Source organism: Spermophilus citellus, assembly GCF_964194105.1.
Source record: "Spermophilus citellus genome assembly, chromosome: 1".
NCBI classification, from domain to species: Eukaryota; Metazoa; Chordata; class Mammalia; order Rodentia; family Sciuridae; genus Spermophilus; species Spermophilus citellus.
The window spans coordinates 51,972,736-51,998,149 of NC_138182.1; positions in this window are offsets into that span (position 1 = coordinate 51,972,736).

The window sequence follows — 25,414 nt, forward strand, 5'->3', positions numbered from 1 at the left end:
GCCAGTTCAAAGGATATCAAAACATCTGTATTCAAAAAAACTAAACTTTGTTGCCTAAGGTATTGGTTGATTTTTTTACTTGAAGTCTCCATCCCATTTAATTGGAAGGAGAATTAATTTCAAACACTTACCTGGGTTTCCAAAACAAACTTGTGTAGCTTTTATAAGGAACTAAATTATTTCAAAGTACTTGGTAGAAAGCTCCTAGTCTCAGGCTATCATTCCATGGATATTTCTAGAAATATTCATTATCATATTTCTAATATTTGCTCTGAAGAAGCTGTCTTTATTTCTTTACTCTTGACATACTAGACTGCCTCTGAAAGTGAATAGCTGGACTGCATGCTCATTATGCCAAGGGTTCTTTTGCTGAGATTATTTCAGATTTCTGTGCGATTTTATTGCTTTTCAAGCAATTGAAATAAATGAAGAAGGATCTTTATCTTTTTTGGGGGGGTATTATCTTTGGTTTTATTAGTAGTTAGATCCTTTATTTGTCTTCAAACTATGAAACAGTTCTATTCAAACAATATTTTCAAAGATAAAAATCTTTAGTAAAATGAATTTGTCCATATATGTTAAAATTAAACAAACATAAAATAAACCACTTGATTCCTGACCATCTTAAAATAGTCATAAGTGAAGTAACTATTTTTTCTTGGTTAAGTATTCAAGTACTGTAATAAATTTCTTAATCTGTTTTTATTAAAGGGATAGTGGTGTTTTTCTAAAAATTGTACTTTTCAACATGATTGTTTTATTTATTTTTCAGAAAACTGAACTGATTCCTACCCTCATTGGTTCTTCAAGAGTATATTATTTTTTAATTAATTAACTAATTAATTAGTTAATTAGTTTTAAAATTTTTATGTAGTGCTGAGGACTGAACCCAGTGCCTCACTGGTGTGAGGCAAGTGCTCTACCAATGAACCCCAGCCCCAGCCCAAAACTAGAGAAAATACCCATGTGTGTCAAAGTGCCTGGTAAACTTAGGATAAAAGTTGCTAAATAAAATGTATTCTCAATTCCCACCTCCTCCACCTGCCTCCTGCTCAATAAATATGTGCTGATTCTGTTACACCTCTGGGGAATATTTTTGTGTTGTGTTTTATTTCCAACTTCACACATGCCTTCCTTGAGACAATGCACAGAGTGGAGAGTCTGTTTAGTACCAAGAAAGGAAAAGGGAACTATAAGGGGAAAGACAACAGATAAACATCTCCAAATTTTATTTCATCATGCTAATATATTTGATATGGATCACTAAATATTTATATATCGAAGAGATAGCAGATACTTATTTAAATTAAGCATAGAAAGTCAAAGTTTCTATTCTCAACAATTTCAGGTTGATGGAAGATTAAGATGTTTATTATGCGTCAATATCATGTGATAGATGACATAAACATGACTTTCTTGGGAACAAGCTAGATATTTAGCCCTTTGTGAGTGAGGAATGATAGGGTAAGGGGAAGGCACTGTAGAGGAGTTGACAGAAGATTTTAATATTAAGAATTGAAAGGAACTATTCAGATTAAAGTGAAGGAAATTCCAGTCAGAAAAAAAAAAATATTGTAACTGAAAAGATACTTGACAGTTTTTGTTTTCTACTTTGGGGCACTTATTTACCATAAACATTCATTAAAACTTTTGTGTGGCTACATCATTTTTTTCATTAATTTATAAATACAAAAGAGTACAGGATCATCTAGTAAATGTGTTTTACCCTTTATAAGAAACTACCAAATGGCTACCATTGATAACATCTGGACCAATTTCTCTACTCAGAAGCAATTTGTGAGAGGTCCAATTGCTTCACATTCATGTTCACAATTTGTATCTATGATATTTTTAGTTCTGTCATTTAATATGGCCAAAAAGCAGTTAAAAATCTAGTAGTATTTACTCTGTCACGATGGAATTAAAAGGCTAGAATTGAAAAGTATTTTCAATAAATGATACTGGAACAACAGAATATCTGTGTGGGAAACACAGTAGCCATGACCCCACATCCTTCTAAATACACAAATATTCACAGATAATATTCTCAAGATATATCACAGTCACAGATATGAAATTTAAACTATACTGATTCCAGTGTATAGGAGAATATTTTCAGGATTCTGCAAAAGTAAATTTATTTTTCAACTTTGACATGACACTAAAAATATTATAAAAATAATTGATATATTGAATATAGGAAAAAATTAACTTTTGCATACCAAAGGTATTATTAGAAAACTAAAACTAGGAAGCCACAAAATAGAAAAGGAATTTATACTACATGCATATCAGAAAGATCTTGTATCAAAATGCAAATACTGCTGCAGATATAAAGAAAAATAGTTTTTTATGTGAAAATTTTGAACATATGAATAAAAAAATAAGTGATCAATAAATACATGAAAAATTATCCAATTTTTGTTTAGTGTTCTTCAGATAATTTCCGAAATATTTTTGAAGTTGTTGGATCCTGGATTTAGAAACTGAAATTTTTGCCAGGAGAGGAGTTAAAGTGGTAAAAGAAGTGTCTCTCTCTATTCAAAGCAAATGTTTCCTTACAAAAAAGTGCAAATTGAGTCTGAAGAAGATTTTTTTTTCCTCCTGAATTAGGGTATTTCTTTTTGAGACTGAAGGCTGTCTTCAAAGTTTGAGGTTATGACTGAAAATGGTATAAATGAAATGACAATTTTAAACTCTATTGCTGTCATTATTATTATCCCCCAATAGAATTATGTCCCTGATACTTGTAATTGCATGCAAGTAGCAACTCTATTAAATAATGAATGAAATACCAAACAATGTGATTTTAGTTGTTAGTGAGACAAAAAAAAATAGAATTATTATTATAGACCTTGGCCTTAAAAATGGATGTAGACAACAATAAATAAAATTTAGAATTAGGTATTTATATCAGTCATAGTCTTTAAGGTATCATCTGAGAGAGGAATAGAAAATATACACAGGAGAATCTGTGCACCCTTGTTTTTATATGGTTAATTTCATTACACTGAAGTAATAGCAAGATCTTGAATTCTACAGAAAAGAATTATAGATGAGTTCCTGCATATTAAATTTAAAAAGTTAGATCTATTATAATATTGATGCCAGTGTGTGTCATACCTAAATACATAGCCCATCTTAAAAAGCTCCAAGTCAGAGGACACGGAATGAAACAGCTCCCCAATAGACGTGCATTAGTTCAGTTTGAAATTTACAAAAAAATCTCAGAGGCAACCTCAAAATCAACTGTGTGTGATCCAGAACCACAAATTTCTCAATGTGATCAAAAATTGTTTCATGTTTTAGACCTATCATTTAAAATGGGATGGTCATTGGAAAAGTTGGAATCCCTTTAGAAAATGAATATTTTGAAACAGATGTAGTGCTACCTAATAAAACTTATGGAACAAAAAGAGATGACTGGTCTGAAAGACTAAGGGAAAACTAGAGGCACCTGACCTTCAACCCCCCCTCCCATCAGCAGCCAAAACAAAACCTGTCTAGCCAGTGCTGGGGGAGGGGCAAGCAGAAAAAATCAAAACCATAGAGTGCCGGGGATCCCAAAACCCAACTGTGTGACCCCGGAGATCCAGGTTGTCTGATTTGCGCGGCCTGCCCCGCGGCTACAGAAGGCGTGGCGCCACAGAGAAGGGATTAACTAGAAGCAGGGAGATAAGTGGCTGCGACACGGTGGAATCCCGCCAGCCAAGCCTGCACTGACCCCCGGGCTGAGTACAGGATTTCAGACGAGGAAGGAAGCGGTACAGTTCTATCCCCCACAAGGGAAACAAAACAATAGAGTGCCAGGGTTCCCAATAGCCACCCTCCACACCCAACAAACGGCAGGCCCAGAGTACACTTTGAACTGCCGAGAACCATCACTCAGGGGAAATCTGGTCTAGCAGGAGAAACCAAGACTAGCAGGAGAAACGAGGGGACTAGAGGCAAGGCCCTCGCGACTGGGCGGCTGGAAACTGCAGGCCCGCCGGCAACAGTTCAACCACTGCCCGTGTAACTGGGCAGTAGGAGGACGCCCGCCCGCTGGCGACTGATCACCTGCCTGCGGCCTGTGATACTGGGCGGCTGGAGACCGCCCGCCTGCTGCGACCAGGAGCTGAAACCAAACAGAGACAGTCCAGTCACACACCCCCATTAGGACACCCCGGCAAGGAGACGGGGGCCCGTCATAGCAGAGTAGTGTCGTCACTGGAGCTCGGACATCAGAATTCCTTCCCAGCGGAATCCACGTTAGCAGGTATAGTTTAACAACACAAAGGAGAGACATCAGAGTAATACAGAAACAAAACAAATCTATAGAAGAGAGCAGAAACACGACAATCAAATAGAGCTGGAAAGTAACGTGGACAACATGAGAAAACAAGGGAAAAAGGGATTACAAACAATGCAAGACAACTTAATTCTACAGGAGGACATAGAAACATCAGAAGCAGGGATAGGGAAAGAACTCAAGGCATACATAACTCGAATGGAAAGGAATATTAGAGAAGACATGAGACAGCAAGTCCAAGAAATAAAAGTATATTTTGAAAATGAATTAAACAAACAAATTCAAATGGCAAAGAACGAGCTCTACCAGGAGATAGAGATCTTAAAAAAAAATCAAACAATAACCCTAGAATTGCAGGAAACTATAAACCAAATTAAAACCTCAAACGAGAATATTACAAATAGACTTGATCAAGTAGAAGTCAGAACATCAGATAATGAAGACAAGGTTTATCAACTTGGAAAGAATGTAGTCAACACACAAAAGATGCTTAAATCCCACAAGCAATCTATTCAAGAGATATGGGATGTCATAAAAAAAAAACAAATTTGAGAGTCATAGGGATAGAAGAAGGCACAGAGACTCAAACCAAAGGAATGGACAGCATATTAAATGAAATAATTCTAGAAAACTTCCCAGAGATGAAAGATGGAATGGATTGCCAAATCCTGGAAGCCTACAGGACCCCAAACATTCAAAACCATAATAGACCAACTCCAAGACATATAATTATGAAGATAGCCAACGTACAGAACAAGGAGAGAATATTAAAAGCTACGAGAGAAAAGAGGCAGATTACATTCAGGGGTAAACCAATTAGGTTAACAACCGATTTCTCATCACAGACTTTGAAAGCAAGAAGATCCTGGAACAATGTATTTCAAACGCTGAAAAATAATGGATTCCGACCAAGAATACTGTATCCAGCAAAATTGAGCTTCAAATTTGACAATGAAATTAAAATCTTTCACGATAAACAAAAGCTAAAAGAATTCGCAGCAAGAAAACCAGCTCTGCAAAGCATTTTGAGCAAAACACTACAAGAAGAGGAATTGAAAAATAGTGCCCAAAACTAACAGCAGGAGGTATCTCAGTAAAGGGGGAGGAAAATAACCAAAAAGTAAAACCAGCCAAACTAAAATAAATAAATAAAGAAGCATGACTGGAAGTACAAATCATATCTCAATTGTAACGTTAAATGTTAATGGCCTAAACTCACCAATCAAGAGACATAGGCTAGTAACCTGGATCAAAAAAACAAATCCAACAATATGCTGCCTTCAGGAGACTCATATGATAGGAAAAGACATACACAGGCTGAAGGTAAAAGGTTGGGAAAAATCATACCACTCACATGGCCCTCGGAAGCAAGCAGGAGTGGCCATACTCATATCGAATAAAATCAACTTCAAACCTAAGATAATCAAGAAGGATAAAGAAGGACACTATATACTGTTAAAAGGAACCATCCACCAACAAGACATAACAATCATCAATTTGTATGCACCAAACAATGGAGCTGCAACGTTCATAAAACAAACTCTCCTCAAGTTCAAGAGTCAAATATACCACAACACAATAATTATGGGTGACTTCAATACACCGCTCTTGCCATTAGACAGATCCTCTAGACAAAAACTGAATAAAGAAACTATAGAACTCAACAGCACAATCAATAACCTAGACTTAACCGACATATATAGAATATATCAACCATCATCAAGTGGATACACGTTCTTCTCAGCAGCACATGGATCCTACTCAAAGATAGACCATATATTATGCCATAAGGCAACTCTTAGTAAATATAAAGGCGTGGAGATAATACCATGCACCATATCTGATCATAATGGAATGAAATTGGAAATAAATTATAAAAGAAGGAAGGAAAAATCCTACATCACATGGAAAATGAACAATATGTTATTGAATGATCAATGGGTTATAGAAGACATAAAGGAGGAGATGAAAAATTCTTAGAGTCAAATGATAATACAGACACAACATACTGGAATCTATGGGACACAATGAAAGCTGTTTTAAGAGGGAAATTCATTTCTTGGAGTTCTTACCTCAGAAAAAGAAAAAAACCAACAAGTAAATGAACTCACACAACACCCCAAAAACCTAGAAAAGGAAGAGCAAAACAACAGCAAATATAGTAGAAGACAAGAAATAATTAAAATTAGAGCAGACATCAACGAAATTGAAACAAAAGAAACCATTGAAAAAATTGATAAAACTAAAACTTGGTTCTTTGAAAAAATAAATAAGATAGACAAGCCCTTAGCCATGCTAACGAAAAGAAGAAGAGAGAGAACTCAAATTACTAACATATGGGATGCAAAAGGCAATATCACAACAGACACTACAGAAATACAGAATATAATTAGAAAGTATTTTGAAACCCTATATTCCAATCAAATAGAAGATAGTGAAGATATCGATAAATTTCTTAAGGCATATGATTTGCCCAGATTGAGACAGGAAGACACACACAATTTAAACAGACCAATAACAAAGGAAGAAATAGAAGAAGCCATCAAAAGACTACCAACCAAGAAAAGCCCTGGACCGGATGGGTATACAGCGGAGTTCTACAAAACCTTCAAAGAAGACTTAATACCAATACTTTTCAAGCTATTTCAAGAAATAGAAAAAGAAGGAGCTCTTCCAAATTCATTCTATGAGGCCAACATCACTTTGATCCCAAAACCAGACAAAGATACTTCAAAGAATACTACAGACCAATATCTCTAATGAACTTGGATGCAAAAATTCTCAATAAAATTCTGGCAAATCGAATACAAAAACATATCAAAAAACTTGTGCACCATGATCAAGTAGGATTCATTCCTGGGATGCAAGGCTGGTCCAATATACGGAAATCAATAAATGCTATTCACCACATCAATAGACTTAAAGACAAGAACCATATGATCATCTCGATAGATGCAGAAAAAGTATTTGACAAAGTACAGCATCCCTTTATGTTCAAAACACTAGAAAAACTAGGGATAACAGGAACTTACCTCAACATTGTAAAAGCTATATATGCTAAACCTCAGGCTAGCATCATCCTAAACGGAGAAAAACTGAAGGCATTCCCTCTAAAATCTGGAACAAGAGAGGGATGCCCTCTATCACCACTTCTATTCAATTTAGTTCTCGATGTACTAGCCAGAGCAATTAGACAGACGAAAGAAATTAAAGGCATAAAAATAGGAAAAGAAGAAATTAAATTATCGCTATTTGCGGATGACATGATAATATACTTAACAGACCCAAAAGGGTCTACAAAGAAGCTGCTAGAGTTAATAAATGAATTCAGCAAAGTGGCAGGTTATAAAATCAACATGCATAAATCAAAGGCATTCCTGTATATCAGCAACAAAACCTCTGAAATGGAAATAAGGAAAACCACTCCATTCACAATATCCTCAAAGAAAATAAGATACTTGGGAATCAACCTAACAAAAGAGGTGAAAGATTTATACAATGAAAACTATAGAACCCTAAAGAGAGAGATAGAAGAAGATCTCAGAAGATGGAAAATGTACCCTGTTCATGGATAGGCAGAACTAACATCATCAAAATGACAATATTACCCAAAGTTCTCTACAGGTTTAATGCAATGCCAATCAAAATTCCAACGGCATTTCTTGTAGAAATAGACAAAGCAATCATGAAATTCATATGGAAAAACAAAAGACCCAGAATAGCAAAAGCAATTCTAAGCAGGAAGTGTGAATCTGGAGGTATAGCGATACCAGAGGTCAAACTGTACTACAAAGCAATAGTAACAAAAACAGCATGGTACTGGTACCAAAACAGGCAGGTGGACCAATGGTACAGAATAGAGGACACAGAGACTAATCCACAAAGTTACAACTATCTTATATTTGATAAAGGGGCTAAAAACATGCAATGGAGGAAGGATAGCATCTTCAACAAATGGTGCTGGGAAAATTGGAAATCCATATGCAATAAAATGAAATTGAATCCCTTTCTCTCGCCATCCACAAAAATTAACTTAAAATGGATCAAGGAGCTAGATTTCAAATCAGAGACACTGCATCTGATAGAAGAAAAAGTTGGCTCCGATCTACATATTGTGGGGTCGGGCTCCAAATTCCTCAATAAGACACCCATAGCCCAAGAGTTAATAACAAGAATAAACAAATGGGACTTAATTAAACTAAAAAGGTTTTTTCTCAGCAAGAGAAACAATAAAAGAGGTAAATAAAGAGCCTACATCCTGGGAACAAATTTTTACCCCCCACACCTCAGATAGAGCCCTAATATCCAGAATGTACAAAGAACTCAAAAAATTAAACAATAAGATAACAAATAACCCAATCAACAAATGGGCCAAGGACCTGAACAGACATTTCTCAGAGGAGGACATACTATCAATCAACAAGTACATGAAAAAATGCTCACCATCTCTAGCAATCAGAGAAATGCAAATCAAAACCACCCTAAGATACCATCTCACTCCAGTAAGATTGGCAGCCATTATTAAGTCAAACAATAATAAGTGTTGGCGAGGATGTGGGGAAAAGGGTACACTGGTACACTGCTGGTGGGACTGCAAATTGGTGCAGCCAATTTGGAAAGCAGTATGGAGATTCCTGGGAAAGCTGGGAATGGATCCACCATTTGACCCAGCTATCGCCCTTCTCGGACTATTCCCTGAGGACCTTAAAAGAGCACACTATAGGGGTACGGCTGCATCAATGATTATAGCTGCACAATTCACAATAGCTAGACTGTGGAACCAACCTAGATGCCCCTCAATAGATGAATGGATAAAAAAAATGTGGCATCTATACACAATGGATATTATGCAGCACTAAGAAATGACAAAATCATAGAATTTGCAGGGAAATGGGTGGCATTAGAGCAGATTATGCTAAGTGAAGCTAGCCAAGCCCTAAAAAACAAATGCCAAATGTCTTCTTTGATATAAAGAGAGCAACTAAGAACAGAACAGGAAGGAAGAACATGAGGAAAAGACTACAGTAAACAAAGACGAATGGGGGGAGAGAAAGGGAGAGAGAAGGGAAAGCACATGGAAATAGTAGGAGACCTTCACTGATACATAAAATTATAAGAGGTTATGAGGGGCAAGGGGGAGGGGGAAAAAGGGAGAGAATTGAACAATAGCAGAGGAGGTAGAGAGGGAAGATGGGAGGGGAGGGGAGGGGAGGGGAGGGGGGATAGTAGGGGATAGGAAAGGTAGCAGAATACAACAGTCACTAATATGCCATTATGTAAAAATGTGAATATGTAACAGATGTGATTCTGCAATCTGTATTTGGGATGAAAATGGGAGTTCAAAACCCAATCTGAGTCAAATGTATGAAAGATGATATATCATGAGCTATGTAATGTTTTAAATAATCAATAAAAAAACAAACAAACAAACAAAAAGAGATGACTTTTTCAAAAGCACCTGATATATAAGCAAACACAATTTTGGCCATACATACCTGAAAGTAATCTTTTTTTTGTTGTTGTTGTTCAATATTATAAGATTAGTATGTACTTGACCTGTGAGAAAGTTCACACAAATTTGTGGGAGGAATAAATAAGTAAAATGATTTTCATGGGAGAATAAAGATAATAAGAATATCCAAATGCATATGGTAAAAAAGGGGGGGGGGAGGAAAAAAGAAAAAAAGGAAGGAGAAGAAATGGGAAGCAGGGAGAAAATACAAACACCATGCTTGTTTCGTATTTGTCGATGTCAGAAATATCAGAGAGTTTATCTTAGCAGCAAACCCCTTATTTAAGCCATATGAATAATTGATTTTATGAATAACTTGTTATATTTTCAGAAGAGCAATTCCTATTTTTGAGTTAGTGATAGATATTTGCAGTAAGTTTTTAACATGTCCTTTTAAAATAAATTATGCTGAAACCAGTCCTCCTAAAGAACACAGAATAATCTTATCAATTTGCCCCTAAGAATTTTATGATAGACAAACACCACATATCATATGACAAACATGTCACTTGCCTTGTATGTTGTCACGCACCAGAAATACAGACATGAATAAACCATGGAATATGCTTTCAAGAAGTTTGCTCGACAGTGAGAAAACTGAAGTAAATAGAAATGCACAAAACAATATTCATGCAAAAGTAGGTGTCAACCCAGAAGGTCAAGAGACTCACTCCCGAATAGAAAGTAAAATTAAAATTTTACAATGGAAATAGAATTTGAGATGAGTTGTGAAGGGTTAGCACAACTATGAGGTACCCAAGAAATGGAATAGTATAGTAGGTTGAGAAGAAAGAATATTAAAAAATAGTATCTCAAAACAAAAGACAAGGTGAAGTCTATGAAAATTTCTTTGGAATTTACCATTGGCCATGTAGATTATGAAGGAGCCAGGTATTAATTGGAATAAAAAAACTAGAAACCAAATCTTTCCACTGAACCAAATGATTTTTAGTCTCTTCAAAATACAGTTTCAGTGCACTCATGAATATGGTAATAGTATTGATCATCTCCAATGTACCTTCATTAAATGATTACCAAGTGTTCAGGTGTTTTCAGTTGTTATTGTTTGTTTGTTTGGTACCAGGAATTGTACCCAGGAGCACTTAACCACTGAACCATAACCCCAGCTTTTAATTTTTTAAAAAATATTTTTGAGAGGGGATCTTGCTAAATTGCTTAAGGCCCTCCTTGTAAAGTTGTTAAGGCTGACTTTGACTTGTGATCCTCCTGCCTCAGCCTTCTGAGTTGCTGGGATAACAGGCGAGTGTCACCACGCCTGGCTTAAGTATCGGTTATTTAATCCTCTTCATTATACTTAATTTCTATCTGAGAAAACATTGACTCAAAGAGATCACATAATATGCTCAATTATTAGTATCAAGTTGTGGGGAAAATACTTAAACCTAAGTCCTATGTCTAGTTCTATCATTGAGGTCTATATAAGTAAAGGAATCATTTGGTCTTGCTGATTTTCTTCATCTGAAGTTTGGAAATGGACTGGGGATGCAGCTCAGTGGTAGAGCACTTACCTATTATGCACAAGGCCCTGAGTTCTATCCATAGCAATGCAAAACAAACAAAAAGGTTGTAATTAAGTTAAAATCTAATTTTGAAAGCTATTGGAATCTAACAAGAGAATTCAATAGAAAGACTTTTATAAGTAGCAATGTATAGAATCACTACTGATGATACAAAAAAAGGATATTCTAGGTGTGCTATTTTGAATATCAATGATGATGAGACTAGGAAAATTCAACCAAACAGTGTTTTTAGAACTGTTTATATTTAAAGAGACAATGTTTCCCAGAGTACATTTTCTAGAACATAATTTCTACACAGGAAATTATAGGTTTAATTGTGAGAAAAGTGTTACATTTAAAAAATAGTGGGTCAAACAAGTCTAAACTATCATCATTATTATTTCTTTTAGGATTTATTAGAGTCTTTTTTTTTTCAGCTATTCATCATTTCATGAATCATCTTTTTTTTTTTTATTGGTTGTTCACAACATTACAAAGCTCTTGACATAACCCACTTCATTCAGTGAATTTCTAAGAACTAATAGAGTGTGATGAACTTAGTGAAATTTTCTCAAACTTGGAAAATTATTTTCATGAAAATTATTATACTACTCAAGCTTTATGGAATGAAGATTCTGATGAGGGTACAAAATTTTAACCCTGGTATCTATGTATGAGCACTAGTATAGAGATTTTAAAAAGTAAAAAATGCTTAGGATTCTTTGCTACTATAGCAATGCTAACAAATGCAGTGGTTTTATTTTTTTTTGAGAGAGAGAATTTTTAATATTTATTTTTTAGTTCTTAGTGGACACAACATCTTTCTTTGTACGTGGTGCTGAGGATCGAACCCAGGCTGCACGCATGCCAGGCAAGCTGGCTACCACTTGAGCCACATCCCCAGCCCAATGCAGTGTTTTTTTTTTTTTTTAAACTGGAATTTATCATTTTCTTCCTGACATTGAAGTTATTAATAAATATTAGCACTAATTAAAATAATAATAATCATTATTATTGCTTAATACTTTAATTTGTACTAATTCACAATCAGTGAGAAATACAAATATAGAAATGAGCTTAAGTGTCAGTAAAACTGGACTTTTAACATCACAGCACAGTAAGAGACTCTTGATTATCAAAAATGATGAGATTGCAGATTGTTCATTTTTTCAACTATTTATTCCCAGTGAGCTTACCTCCCAGTGTTTTTCTCTCAAATACATGTTTTTCCCTGAGCTTTTGCAGTGGGGATTCAGTTCAGTTCTGGCTAATTAATCATTATGTGATGTTAACTAGGGATTTTTTGTTGAAGATTTTTATCCCCCCAAAAAGCAATAGGCACATGAGATAAATAGTCTTATAACTTTTGCTCTTATTTTCTCTCTTGACTGGGTGTGGCTAAAGCATCAGTTTTGCAGTTGGAAAGAGAAAAGAGGATATGATAGAAATTCATAGTGAAAGGTCAGGAAAAGCCGAGTCCTTGTTGATAGAGTTGAGCTATAAAAAGTGTTCACCTTGGACTTGCTTTTGACAATCACTTTCTATATGATTTAAATCCCACCTAACTTCAGTTTCTTGCTGATGATCACCAGTGCCTTCTACCTGGTTGAAGGAGGTCTGCAGAGTTAGATAAGTCTCCTATGCGTGTGTCCTGCATAGTCTGGGTTGATCAAGTATTTTATACACCTAGTAGCAAGCATTTTTTGTGCCTATAGTCATATATTTTCTTTGAGTCTATATTTTGACTTAATATTAAAAGACAAAAGCTATGGGAATCTAACAAGAGAATTCAATAGAAATACTTTTGTAAGTAGCAACATATGGAATCACTACTAATGATCTTTATAGAGGATATTCTAGGTATCTGTGCTACTTTGAATATCAATGATGATGAGATTAGGAAAATTCAACCAGGCATGTGTTACTAGAACTGTTTATATTGTTCTCTGACAACAATTATTTTTAGAAAAGAAAGACAAGCAGTGTTTTCTCACCCACCATCACCACATAAAAGTTTTTAAATCAACATATTTTCCTAAGCTGCAGACATAGTGTAGACATACTTTTCCCAATTCCACCTGCTAATAAAAATTTAAGAGAATGTTTTTTTAATGAAATAAATAAAAGATATTTCTGAAAGTTGGTGAGAAGGGAACACACTGCCATCAATCCTTAGGACACAAGTGTGTAATACTTGTGAATTTATTGTTTTCATTTTTGCTTTAAATATCCCAAAGTTGGAGGTGAATAAACTGACAGCATGATTAAAGAATAAGACCCTGTGATATCTATAAGGAACTTGCTCCAAATGTAACTGTATACCCAGATTGAAAGTGAGTTAACATAAAAAAGATCTAGCATGCAATGAGTAATTGAATCATAGGAGGAGAAGCCAGATTTTCACATGAAAGAGATTCTGGAGAGAATAAAATGATCAGAGACAGAGAAAGTATATGATGATAAAAAGTCAATCTATGCAGAACCTATAGTAATCCTATTTATTTATACATGAAGCAATATAGCTCAGAATTAGAAGAAAAATCCCATATAACTGAAGTGATAAAGAGAAATTCACAAACTGAAAACTTCAAAATATTTGTCTGAACAATTTATCACTAGCTAGACAGAAAATCAGCAAAAATATAGTGCTGAACATCATCATGCAACAGGATGTAATAAAAATTTACAGGACACTAACTCAACAACAGTAGATTGTACACTGACTTCAACTGCCAACACACATATAACAAGTTCATATATTCGCGCTTAAATGAAACCTCAGCAAATTTAAAACCATACAAATTATGTTCTCAGACCATAAAGGAATCCAAGTTGAAATAAACAAGAGAAAGAAAATACTCAAACACCTGGGAATTATACAACACAATTTTAAATAATCCATAGAACAGAGGAAAACTCAATGAAAAGGAAAACTGTTCAATATCACAAGTAATTCAGGAATTGAAATTGAAAACCACCAGGAAATTCTGCTGTACATCTATCAGAATGGCTAAAAAATAATGCTGGTGAGAAACTGGATCACTCATACATTACTCTTGGGAACATAATATGGTATAATATTTTAGAAAGTAATTTGAAAAGCTTCTTACAAAACTAAAAATGCAACTAATCTATGACTCAGCAGTTGCACTCTTGGGCTATTATCCCAAAGAAATAACTTAGATTCACCCATTAACCTGTATACCAACATGTATATGTATAAGTAGTTGTATTTGTATATGCATTTGTGACAATTTTATTGTAAGTAGGATAGCTCCAAACTGGAAACTATCCACATGTTGTTTAATGACTGAATAATTAAACTGTAGTGCATTCATCTGAATTAATCTCTAGAGAATTGTGCCTAGTGAAACTGCTAATCCAAAAAGTTTACATGGTATAAGAATGTGTGATTAGAAAACATCTAGATAACCTTCCTGAATACAAAAATGTAGAAATGGAGAAGAGATTACCGGTTGCCAAGAGTGGAAGAGGCATGTTACAGTTTGCATCTGTGAGGGTTCCCCGAGGGCCAATTTATTAGAGGTGTGGTCTTCAGCATGGGGCTACTGGCAGGTGGTAGATCCTTTAAATACTGGGGCCAAGCAGGAGGTCATTGGAGGCTGAACATCTAAGGGAGGTTACCAAATCCTGGCTGTGATAATGTACTCTACTTTTGTAAGTTGTTACTAGTGAGAAATTAGGTTAAGGGTATGTGGAATTTATCTGTACTATTTCTTATAACTGTATGCCAACCTGAAACTATCTCAGTTGAAAATAATATGATATCTTAGAATGTGAGGGGGATTATTATAATATTTTTAAATGGAATATTATGTGGGATATTGTGATTCCTATAAGAATTAAAGCTAGCAACTAAAAATTATGAGACTAGTTAGAATTCATTTCAACTTAGCTTTAATATAAAATACAAAATACACATTTTTTTTCTCTTATCCATTTCTCTTTCTCTTCACCTTTTGTGTTGTTATTGATAAAAATAACAATTTTTATATTATGTGCCAGTTAACACAGATTTACAAATTTTGTGAATTTGTCATTTAAATCATATGTGAAATTAAAATACAATTAAGGACAAACTGTGCATTAATACTGGCTTCTCTGTTTTTCTGTTCAGATTTGTACCTATGTGCTTACATTTACTGAAATTAGTGTCAGTAATTAGTGTCTTCATATGAGTCAAGATACTTTCTAGTGTCCTTTCATTTCAGCATGTTGTTTATTTTACAGGGTCTTAATTTCTCCAGTTTGAAGGATGACTGTTGAGAATAATTGGTCCGGAAGTTTTCTTTTTTTTCTTTTTTTCTTTAAGTACTTTTAAAATGTCATTCATTCCTTCCTGGCCTCAATGGATTCTGGTAAGAAATATGTTCTTAATCTTTTCGGGAATTCCTTGTCTACAATGAGTTGCTAAGCCCACTTTTTAGATTATTTTTCTTTATTTTTCTTTTCAAAAATTTAATTATAATATGTCTTGGTGTGGATCTCTTCACTCTAAGCTGCAGTTTTCTAAATTTCTCCCATGCATACACTTGTATCTTATAAATTTGGGAAGGTCCTGTTCATTATTTCTTTAAATATTCCAATCTACTCTCTCTGTCATCTGTCCTATTGTTTTTATATTGGTATGCTTTATGGTGTCCTCCAGATTGCTTAAATCTTACTTATTTTTCTTTGTGCTTTATCTCTTTCTGCTACTTAGACTGGATAATTTTAATTGGCTACTCTTCAGATTCATTATTTTTTTTTAAATCTAGAATATGCTAGTGAATCCTTTTAGTGAGTTTTTATTTTAGTTATTGTACTTTTTAGCTGCATAATTTAATTTTTTGCTATGATTTCAGTCTTCTTATTGATAATACATATTATTTTATTCATTTTCTTAGTTCCTTTAGTTTTGTGCATTATTTCCTTTAGCTTTTTTAGCATATTTAAGGAAATTTATTTAAAATCTTCATGTAGGAAGTCCAATATCTATGCTTTCATAAGGTCAGTTTCTATTGAGTTTTTTTTTTTTTTTTTTTGCTTGGACAGAATATATTTTCTTATTTTTTTGTTGCATTCTTTATAATTAATTTTTCAAAACTGAACATTGAGGATATTATAATGTGTTGGTTATGAAAATAAGAGTCTTTCCCTTTTACATGATTTGTTTTTATTTCTTGCTGTAGATCATAGCTGTTTGTTACTGATTTTTCTAAATGTTATTGTAAAGTCTGTATTATTTGTGTTGTCTCTGAAATCTTTTTTTCTTTCAGTTGTGTGATTTTGGTGTTCCACGGAATTCAATGAATGTCAATAGAAGAGGGGGGGTTGTTGAGGAGTGTGGAATGGTGATGTTATGGAATAGCTAGACACACACACACACACACACACACACACACACACACAAAGAAGAGAAACAAATTTGAAGGAAAATATCCCTCAGTCTTTGTTCATTGCTTCTATGGTAGAGTACATTCTTCATTGCTGATCCACACCATTTAAAACTCTATCTTTGCATTTTATTTTTTCACTGAGCCTAGTGATTATATGCTGGTAAATGTTGAGGAATTCTCAGATCTCTTCTAAGAAGTGTTCCCCAGGGTGTTTCACTTGGAAATGGGTATGGCTTTCCAAGTCACCAGACCCAGTCTACACAGGTACTTTTCATTGCCCTGATTTCCCTTAGAAATTTACTTTGCTCTGACTTCTGTTAGAAATTTTCTATTTTTTCCCTCTGAGATTTTGGTGCTCTGTTTGCTTCAACTGTAATCTTTTGCTCCAAGTGACCATGGGGTTTTCATTTGTCTTACAGTGTTTGCCAGAAATGCCCACTGGTTTTGCACACAGTGATTTCCAAGTTAGGTGAATCCAAGGCAAACACCTTCCCAAGTATGGTCTAATGATAGCATAAACAACAACAACAAGAAAAGAAAGACTTTAATCCCCAAATGTATTTCATCACTTAAATAGACAAATGAGCCTCTCACAATTTTCAGTCAGATGAGAATGAAGGGTTTTCCTCTTAGCTGTGATGTCAGTGGAACTTGGAGCAAACGGTTAATGGCAACATTTGTTATTTCGTTTAAAAAGGTTATTTACTTTAAAACATTAAATATTTCATTGTTTTCCTGCATTAAATTAAGGATTTTGTATATTTAGTATGAACCTATAGTTTTGGAATTCCCAGTGACTTTGATGTACACTATATTCTAAGTATTAACAAGCATCTTCTAGAAATCTTAATATGCCCTTTTTAAATGAACCCTTAGAATTATCTAAATTCCCAAAGCCAAACATATAAAAGACAGGAATCAAACCTGAACTTTCTTTAAAAAAAAGTTCTTTTTAGTTATACATGACAGTAGAATGTATTTTGACATGTCTTACAAACATGGAATATAACTCTCTATTTTTGTGGTTGTACATGATGGGGAGTTACACTGCTCATGTATTCATGTACAAACATAGGAAAGTTATGTCCCATGAATTCTACTGTCTTTCCCATTCCCATACTCTCTCCCTTTTGCCCACTCCACCCTGTCCAATCTGGTGAACCTCCACTTCTCCCTGCCCTGTCGCCTATTGTTGAGTCAGTATCTGCATATCACAGAAAACACTGGGTTTTTGTTTTTTGGGATTGGCTTATTTCACTTAGCGTGATAGTCTCCAGTTGTATCCATTTACCAGCAAATGCTATCACTTCATTCTTATTCTTTATGGCTGAGTCATATTTCACTGTGTATATGTACCATGTATTCTTCATTCATATATCTGTTGAAGGGCATGTAAGTTGGTTCCATAGCTTAGCTATTGTGAACTGAGTTGTTATACACATGGATGTGGCCACGTCTCTGTAGATTTTAAAATCACTGATGATTTTAACTGCATTGGGTATATGCCAAGGAATGGGATAATTGGCTTAAATGGGTGTTCCATTCGAAATTTTCTGAGGAATTTCCACACTACTTTCCATATGGTTATACCAATTTGCAGTCCTGCCAGCAATGTATGAGTGTAACTTTTTCCCCACATCATCACCAATATTTATTGTTACTTGTATTCTTGATAATTGGCATTTTGACTAGAGATAAAATCTCAGTGTAGTGTTAGTTTGCATTTCTCTAAATGGCTAGAGATGTTGAATATTTTTGTATACTTATTGACCAGTCATATTTCTTTATCTGTGGAGTATCTGATCATTTCCTTTGCCCACTTATTAATTGGATTATTATTGTTATTATTATTGGTGGTGTTAAGTGTTTTGAGTTCTTTATGTATCCTGGTGATTAATGCTCTATCTGAAGTGCAGGTGGCAAAGATTTGCTCCCATTCTGTAGGCATTCTCTTAATGTTCTTGATTATTTCCTTTGCTATGAAGAAACTTTTTAGTTTGAGACCATACCATTTATTGATTCCTGATTTTACTTCTTGTGCTTTAGGATTCTTGAGGAATTTTCTTCCTAAGCTGACATGCTGGGCCTACTTTATTTCTAGTAGGTGTACAGTCTCTGATCTAATATCTAGATCCTTAATCCAGTTTAAGTTGAGTTTCATGCAAGTGACAGGTAGGGGTCCAATTTCATTTTGTTATATATGGATTTCCAGTTTTCTCAACACCATTTGTTGAAGAGGCTATCTTTCCTTCAATGTACATTTATGGAGCCTTTGTCTAGTATGAGATAACTATTTATGTGCATTGGTCTCTGTGTCTTCTATTCTGTATCATTGGTCTTCCTGTCTGTTTTGTGCCAATACTGTGACATTTTTGTTATTATAGCTCTCTAGTGTAATTAAAGATCTGTTACTATGGCACCTCCTGCTTAATTTTTCTTGCTGAAGATTGCTTTGGCTGTTCTGGGCCCCTTATTTTTGCAAATGAGTTTCATGTCTGCTTTGTCTATGTCTATGAAGAACATATGAATAGGAATTGCATCAAATCTGTATAGCACTTTTGGTAGTATGTCCATTTTGACAATATTAATTCTGCCTATCTTAGAACATGGGAGATCTTTCCATCTTCTAAGTTCTTCAATTTCTTTAGTGTTCTGCAACTTTCATTGTTGAGGTCTTTCACCTGTTTTGTTAGATTGATTACCAAATATTTTTTTGAGGCTATTCTGAATTGGACAGTTCTCATAGTTTCAGTTGATTCTGATGTACAGGAAGACAATTGATTTATAGGTATTAATTTTATATCCTGCTACTTTGCTGAATTCATTTATGAGTTCTAGAAGTTTTTTTGCTGGAGTGTTTTCAGTCTTCCAAATATAAAATCATGTTGTCAGCATATAGGGATAGTTTGAGTTCTTCTTTCCCTATTTGTATCCGTTTAATATCTTTCTTCTAATTGCTGTGGCTCAATCCTGAACTTTCTGATTAATCAGGGTCTCCTCTTGATATTCCTTCGATATTCTTTGTAACAGTTTGAATTTATTTTGAATGATTATTTTGAATTACTTTCATTTTTGATGGAGATGCATATTTCTCATGTTAAATTGCTATGTTGGTGATGTCAGTCAAACCATAATTCATTTAAATTAGTCTCTTCTATGAGAATGAATTGGACTTAAGTCAGATATGTTCGCAGGTCATTTTGGTTTTATTGAGGTAGTTACTCATGAATGTTGCTTTGAAAAACAAAGTATTGTGTATTGCTTTTCATGTATTTTTATTGAGAAGTTCTTCAAAAGTTCAGTCAAGGTTAACTGTTAAGGGTATGTAATGTATATTAAGGGTATGTAATGTATATTGGAAAAGAAAGTCTAGAAATTCAGCCAGATAACCAATACATAGGTATTACTGTTAGATGGTAATTTATTTCCTGTAATTTTTCTGTTTTCTACTATTGCTTAACCATCAAAAAATCAGTAATTTGAAAATATTTGGAATATATTCCATATAAAATAAAATATGTTTATCTAGTAATCATAATATGACTAATGATCCTTTATATTTTACATGGTATGTATTGACTTTCCAAGAAAATCTAAAAGCCCAATTATACCATCCTTTAAATTTTAATTTCTTCCTTAGTTGTTGACAACATTCTTTCCATAATGCATCAGGGATAAAAATATCTTATATGTAAACCATCTGTTTGCATTATTATGAACCAATATTGATTAAAATTAATTTTTCTTATAATTTCAATACTCAACTAATTTTAAGGAATATTAATTTGTAGGCTCTGGTACACATAATAGAAAGTCCAATTCACTAAAATTAAATAGTCATATGGGAAAAGTATATTGGTCCATTTTCTTGGGTTATGATATTATTCTGTCATCCTCAGAAGTGAAACGGGAAGACTCCTAAAATTAAAAATTGTATGGGATCCTTTTAAAATTGGTTTCATAATATTATAATGTATAATTTAATAAGTTCAATACTTTTTGCCTTTTAACTCTTACATATTCAAATTTTATATATTCTTCCACAAAGCTCATTAATAGATTATTGATAGGATTCATGCTTGGTATTGATGGAGAAGTGATAGTTGTGAAGAGAATGAACATGAGAGTAGAAGAACAATTCTATCCATTGAATCTACTGCTCTGACCTTCACATGCTTTCTTTTCTAAAGGGTAATTTACTTGCAGCTCTGTCTGGCTTAAATCACAGGATATGTTACATTCTTCAGCAAACAGCATGATATCTGCAAAGGAACTGCAGAATCAAAATTTGGATAAAAAGAATACAAGTTATCCTGAAGGAGGGTAAGAACTTTTGAGATTCTTACACAGACCAGATCTCAGAACTCAGGGAGGAAAAGATAATTCCCCTTGGTCATAAAATCTCTTAAGAACACGTTCCAACTAGAACTGGTCAGTATGCACCAAAGTTACCATGAGTTATCATGTCAGTGAGCACTTGAAAGTCTGATGTCATTCAAAAGTCTAGTGGTAGACTTGGGTGGGGCTCTGTGAAAACTTCCCTAGGATCCCAATAAAAATGAAGGGCGGGAGAGACATACCATCTCTCTCCTCTCTAAGAGGACTTACTCTCTCCCTTGGCAATGTCCCACTTATCCCTTCCAATAAATTCATTTCTGTTTTTCTGAGGGAGATGTTTGAAAATTTTCTGGCCTCATTTAAGCTATCTCACTCCTTGGTCTAAACCCAAAGGACTTAAAAACAGCATACTACAGGGACACAGCCACATCAATATTTATAGCAGAACAATTCACAATAGCTAAACTGTGGAAGCAACCTAGATGCCCTTCAGTAGATGAATGGATAAAGAAAATGTGGTATATATACACAATGGAATATTACTCAGTAATAAAAGAGAATAAAACCATGGGATTTGCAGGTAAATGAATGGAGTTGGAGAATATCATGCTAAGTGAATTTAGCCAATCCCAAAAAACCAAAGGCTGAATATTTTCTCTTATATAAGGAGGCTGATTCATAGTGGGTTTGGGAGGGGCGGCATGGGAGGGTTAGATGAACTCTATATAGAGCAAAGAGATGGTAGGGGAAGGGAGAGGCAAGGGAATAGAAAAGATGGTGGAATGAGATGGACATCATTATCCTCAGTACATATTTGAAGACAGAAATGTGTGAATATACTTTGTATACAACCAGAAATATGAAAAATTGTGCTCTCTATATAATATGAATTATAATGCATTCTGCTGTCATATATAACAATTAGAATAAAAAGTAAATTTAAAAAATTGCTATTTGAAGAGTGGGGGACTCCATTACTGCCTCAATTTCTCAGAACTCCCCACCCTTTTAGCAATATTATAGGATAAGTTTTAGTGAAGAAACAAATCTAATTCAGTGTGCTCTCAAGACTATATACATTGAAAATGAAAAGGGGATTACATAGAATTTTATTAATATCAAAACCAATTTCCGATATTCTCTAATTTATGGCTTTCAGATAAATGTAAATTGAAGAAAGAACTTAGACTCCAAGAAGCTGGTCTTCTATTTACTATCCTAAATCAAACACAAAAATGGCACATGGAAATGAAAAGAAAGTCTTGAATTCTCTCACTTTTCCAGCTATACAAATTGGAAAATAAGAATAAGGTAACACACCTGACCCCACAGGCTGGCAGTTTCCTATATCTGACTCAGAAAGTTCAAAGGTGAGAGAATGTCCCTAGACTTCTGTCTTTCAGTTAGAGAAGCCCTTACCAGTGATACAGCATAGCATACGAGCACCTCCAGCTTTAATACACTAAAATAGGAATTCCTCTTCCATTTGGAATGTTAGGAATAGCTACAGAAATGACCCTTATGAGGAAAGAGGGATTACCAAAAATCTTCTTCTTAATACAAGATATGCAGATGATTTATCTCTGAGTGAATTTGGAGGAAAAGGCATTTGAAAGGAAATGACTTCAAAAGAAGCAAACCCTACTGACTAATCAGGAGCATGTACTTTTCTATGAACAGCAGCACTGTAATACATACTGTTATGGTCTGAATTAATCAGTACAATTAATAAGTTATAAATAATAGATTAAAAATATATACTAATAAAATAGTATAGCCATAGTGACTCCATCTTTATGGTTCCCATGTCAAACTGTTACATAATCTATTTTTAAAATTCATCAAAAAATGTGTTTTTGTGCTTCATACATCTGCAAATGTACCTGAACCCAGGATGTTCAACCACAACTGTGCTGGAACCCAGGATGTGGTTGTCTGACTCTGCTCTGCTAACTACTTTTTCAACCCTGCTTGCTTGTAATTCGCAGATTCCATAGGATGTGGTTTTCTTCCTTAAATATTAGAAGCACAGACAGGCTGACATGCTTCTTTCAGAAGGCCATTTGGGCATGGCATTAGCGCCCCTGGCCTGGTAATAAAGCTCTCTAATTTGCTTCAAATTTTTTTTGGTCTTTCAATGTTTTTTAAGCGGGTTTTCCTATAACAATACTATAAAATTTTAAATCCATAAGTTGTAATATTAAAATTTGAGATTATAATTTCTTATAATTAGATCATGCAAAAAGGCAAGGTAATTATTGCAGAATAAAAATATAACAATTAGAGAGAATGGGATAAACCAAACTCTTTAAGAAAAGAACATTGCTGGGGTTGGGGCGGTAGATCAGTGGTAGATCAGTTTCCTCAAATGTGCGAGGCACTGGGTTCAATCCTCACCACCACATAAAAATAAATAAAGTTATGTTGTCCATCTACAACTTAAAAATATTTCTAAAAAAGTACATTGCTGTGAGAAGAAAGCATAATCACAGAAACAAAATTATTTAGTCTATTTATTTATTTATTTATTTGGTACTGGGGATTGAACCCAGGGGTGCTTAACCATTTAGCCACATCTGCAATCCTTTTTATTTCTTTTATTTTGAGACAGGGTCTCTGTAAAATTACTGAGGGTTGCTTTGAATTTATGATCTTCCTTCAAGCCTCTCAAGCCACTGGAATTACAGGTGTGCACCACTCTGCCTGGCTAATATAAATAATTTTTGTGCAGAAAATATATTTGGAAATTTAGATTAAATTGTCAATGTATTATCCTGCAAAAGCACTGAGAAATGAAAAAAAGGATAACACTTAAAACATTTACTGATGATTCTGATAAAGAAATGTTCCCACCATTATCTAGAAACAAAATTTAACTTCTTATCAATGAATTAAATTTTATTAGAACTAACATATAGTCTTGTTTTTTAATTACATAAAAAAGTAATGGAATACTACTATCTAATTTTCACGGGGGAAATATAGCTACTGAAGAAATATTTATTTAGCCAACTATTTTTGCAAGCAAGAGTTCATAAGGTATACTGTGCAGCACTTTCAAAAAAGTAGTCATTCAAATACATTACAGTAGTCTGAGAAAGAAATTAAACTAAACAACTTGAATGTAGTTATGTGATAGTCTTTAAAAACATATTCTAAGAATCTATGCCAGAGAGTTATATATAGATAATTTGTTTTTGACATGATTTATACAACTTAGCAATATCAAAAAATATATCATGGTATTAAAAGGAATATAAGAGAAATTTTCCCTGAGAAAGAAATTGAAAAACAAAATCACAGAGAAAATGTTAGAATAAATTTTATAATTTTGGTTTGGAGTCTAGGTATTAGTATGAACTCATGTGCCTTTTGATATATATATATATATACACACATATATATATATATTCTTTGCATAATATGTGTGTGCATGTGTTTATTCACACACATATAAACATACATGCATGCACAAAGAAATAAATACATAGATATCTGTGTAGACATGGAGTAAATATAACTATATATGTACTATATAACTAACACTGAACATTAAGAAAGTCTAGAAGCAGTAAAAATCCAGGAGCAAAGAGCACACTCAGCACTCAGAGATTTATAAATATATTTGGGAACAATAAAGCTGATAAATTAATCATGTAATTTCTAGGCTAGTTGTTCTTTTTTTTCTATCTATTTTTTAAAAGTTATAGCATTGTTTTCAATTTCTTGATTTTTGCCCCATAATTTACACAATATTTAAACTTGTTCAGTAAGAATAGAGATTTGCAGTAAGGATATATGAAAAGTTAAAATTTAAAAATTATTTTAACCTTCTTTTAGCACATCTGAAATACATTAGATAAGTGCAAAGTAGCAGAAAAATATAGCATTCATGTACAATTTAAATGAAGTCTCATATAATGATTTAATTTAAATTTAATAAGCCAGTTATTGCAGGTTAATTAAATGCCAGTTGATGATTAAAAGCATATTTATTTAGATTAACAGCTATTAAATGATCTTATCACACCTTTTATAGTTAATTTTGGTTTAATTGTATTTTAAATTAAAATTTCATTTTATGCTCACTTTTGATTGAATTATTGCCTTTAAAATGTAAGGTTAAAACTTTCCCTTATCTTAGCAGTCTCTTAAATCATTTGTATATGAATTTATTGTCATAAAAAACAAAACATTTACTATAAAGCAAAATAACACAGACACAGTTAAATGGATCAACACACAATTAAAGTAAGGTGAAGTGGAAGTAAGTAGGTTAATTAAGCAAATTAATTTTTCAATAGAGCCTGCTAACTTTTAATTAATACTTTTTTAATTATAAAATTCCTCTCAT